Source organism: Otolemur garnettii, unplaced genomic scaffold (genome assembly GCF_000181295.1).
Source record: "Otolemur garnettii isolate 467f Iridium unplaced genomic scaffold, OtoGar3 scaffold00003, whole genome shotgun sequence".
NCBI classification, from domain to species: domain Eukaryota; kingdom Metazoa; phylum Chordata; class Mammalia; order Primates; family Galagidae; genus Otolemur; species Otolemur garnettii.
The window spans coordinates 26600590-26604223 of NW_003852398.1; positions in this window are offsets into that span (position 1 = coordinate 26600590).

The following is a 3634-nucleotide window of genomic DNA, read 5'->3' on the forward strand; positions in this document are numbered from 1 at the left end:
GCCATGAGATTAAAAAAAAAAAAAAAGATGAAAAACACTGCTCTAGAGTGATGAGGAGAGGAATTCTGCTTCAGCACTGGAGGGTCCTTGGCAGCCAGGAACTTACTTTGAGGTACAGAGAAACCAGAGCTAAGGTTTCTGCTCTATAGCCTGACTTACGGGGATGGGAAGCCCCATTTGTGAGGTGGCCATTCAAATGTCCCTCATTCTAGCCATCTTTGGGAGAGCAGAGGCCTGGCTGCCCTAGCCCCCAGGCAACAGTGGGCATGCTGGTAGGGAATAAGCCCTCTCACAGCTCCCTCTAGGATAATAGAGGGAGAGAGGGGCCTGTGGAGGCCAGGGTACAGTGAATGGTCAGGAAAAGGCATAGACCAACCCAGACATGGAGAAACCAGTGTTTCAGTTTTAATGCTTCTACCCTCCCCTGCTTCTCTTTTTCATTAACCTGTTTCATTTAGGATTTAGTGTTCCAAATCATCTCAAATCCTTTGTGGAAGGGGGTGGGAGGCACATCCCAGATGCCTGAGGGCTGGGATTATCTGGAACCCCAGCAGGAGGGAGCAGAGTTGCCAGTGTCCTCCTGGGCTTTACCTGCTCATCTGGGAGGCGTGTGTGTGAGAGGTTTGCATGTACAGAGGTGTAGATGTGGCTGTGTGAACAGATGTCAGAGTGTGTATGTGAGCACTTGTGTGAGCTGTGTGAAAAGTGGGTGCATGTTACCATAGGTTTGACAGTATGTGTGTGAGTTGTGTGTGTATGCAAATGTGTTTTCAAGTGTGTGAGTAGTGTGGAAATGGGTGTGCTTTGGGGTGTGCGTATGTGGTATATACATATGAGGGAGTTTATCTGAGTGTGTGAGTTGGATGTGATTTGTGTGAAAATGTGCATGAGTGTATATGCAAGAACGTGTGTCTAAAAATGTGTAAATGTGAGTCTGTGGCTGCCACAGCTCAGTGATTTTTAAAGAAGACACAGGGCTCCTGTCCTGACCTAGTTAAGGGGTGCTCATTGCCCCTAAGATGAGCACAGGCCCCAGTCACGGTGACCCCGCCCTGAACAATGAGGTCCATCTCTTAGGACGGCCCTCTTCAGCCTTGCTCTGTCCTCATTGCCCTTCTCTTTCCTGGTGCTTATCACAGCTGGTTACTGCAGCGCCAGCAGCAGCCAGAACGCAGCCTGGGACACTCACCCCCACCTCCCCGTACAAGGGCTGGGCACCGCCGGGGCGTCATGGATGGACGCTCAGGGGGGAGCGTGGCGGTGTCCGTCGCCCTGGGGCCCATGATCGAGACTGCTGATATGCCAGATACGCTTGTGAAACTTATTCCTGACAACAGTGAGGCTGAAATTCCCCAGGCCTGGCCTTCGGGAACTGCCAAGGTCAGATTCCCCCCTAGCCGGGAAGCTTTTAGCCATCAGGCTGGTGCCGCGCTCTCTGCTGCCCTCTTCCGGCCACCTGCCTCCTTGAGGACGCGCAAGGAAGCCACGCCCTGCCGTCCCTGTAGAGCAGTTTCCTCAGGCTTTGTGACCCCACACAGGGCCGCAGGGATCCATGCGAGGCGCGCAAGGCATGGGACCCGGGTTCGCTGTCTTTTTGACAGCGGGTGTGAAATTTGGTAGATGCCCCACGAAGGGAAAATGGATGGATGGTTCAGGTAATAATCAGAGGGGAAACTGAGCCCTAGAGAAAGGAATTCTGAGTTTTTTGCACGGGTAGGGCTGGAATAGAGGCCCACTGAGCGCCCAGGGCTTGTTCCCCCATCGCGTGATCAGGGTGTGAGTCCTGGCCTCTTCCTGGTCGCCAAGAACAGACTTTCCTAGTTGACTGGACTGCCCCAAGAGAAATTGGATGTCCACATATTAGGGCAACTGGGCCAGGCTGACAGTGAGAGACTTAACACAGCCTCGGCTTGCTGGTGCCCAGGCTCACCTTGCCGGATTGTGCGACTAGCCCACGCCTGGGCAGAAGGTGACACGGATACAGACGCACCCAGGAGCCGAGGTGGGTGGGTGTTCCAGATACTCCTCTCTGCCACGGCATCATTACCCCTAGACAGATGAGGACACGAGATTCAGAGGTGCTGGAGTTGCCCACGGCCGCAGCGCCCAGCGCCAGCAGGTGCAAGCTTGTCTCCTTAAATCCTGGAACTCTACCGTGGATATTTTCCCCAGCTGCATGGGAACTGCTCCCGGTTGAGACGGGGCCATTTGATCCTCCTTCCCCATTCCCCAACAGTGATAGCTTGCTCCTTCTCTTCTGGTTACTCAGAAAAAGGTTACTGTAAAAAAAGGGAGAACACAGATGAGCAGAAAGAAAACACTATCAGGGCGGCGCCTGTGGCTCAGTGAGTAGGGCACTGGCCCCAGATACCAAGGGTGGCGGGTTCAAGCCAAACCGCAACAACACCAACGAAATAGCCAGGCCTTGTGGGGGGCCCTTGTAGTCCCAGCTACTCAGGAGGTTGAGGCAAGAGAATTGCCTAAGCCCAAGAGCTGGAGGTTGCTGTGAGCTGTGACACCACAGCACTCTACCAAAGGCGACAAAGTAAGACTGTCTCAAAAACAAAAAAACAATATCAACTGAGGTACCCCCCTTCTCCTGTCAGCCCAACTCCCCAAATAGATCCCTTAACTCTATCCTTGCTTGAGTCTGGCATTCCTCTCCAGCGGCTTCCTTCAGCACCGAATCCCCTCCCTGACCTCACTGTGCTGCCCCCTGGTCTACCTTCAATCCTTACTGGAGCAGAGAGTTCTGGCTCAGGCCCCACAGGTGGGCATGCTGCCCACTTACGCTGCTGATTCTCCCATCCTGCCTGCCTCAGTGATGGCTCAGGAGCCCAGGGCTGTAGGTACCAAGATCCCATTTCAAAATGAGATGTCTTGGTTACCTACCCTCTGTTCAGACCAAGAAGAAAAGGCTTAGTCTGGCATTCAGGGCCACTCCACATAGCTCCAATCCATCCTAGCCAGTATTCCTCCACCCTGGAGGCCTGCAGGAAGGGCCACCACTCTTTTGGGCTGGCCTCCCTTGATAGTTTGTGAGTTAGGTGAGGACAGGAGCTTCATCCATTCTGTCACCATATCCCCAGGGTTCTACTTATAGTGGGCTCTCAGTAAATGTTCACCAAAAGGAACTGAACTGGTCTGATGAACCAATTCACTCCTGTTAATAAAAACAAGAAGCATTTATTCAGCATGTATTTCATTTAGGCTTCATGCTAAAAGCATGGTAAGGAGTCCTTATTTAGTCCTCAGAACTGCTCTCTAAGGTGGTGCTACTCTAATGCCCATTTTCTTTCCTCTCTCTCTTTTTTTGTGTGTGTCTCATCTGTTGTTCTGGGTAGAGTGCCCTGGCGTCAAAGCTCACAGCAACCTCAAACTCCTGGGCTCAAGTGATCCTCCTGCCTCAGCTTCCTTGGTAGCTGGGACTACAGGCCTGCACCCCCATGCCTGGCTAATTTTTAAATTTTTTGTAGAGATAGGGGTCTCATTCTTGCTCAGGCTGGTTTTGAACTCCCAAGCTCAAGCAATCCACCTGCCTTGGCCTCCCAGAGCGCTAGGATTACAGGTGTGAGTCACCACCACATCTGGCCTTCTTTTCTTTCTTTCTTTCTTTCTTTTTTTTTTTTTTTTT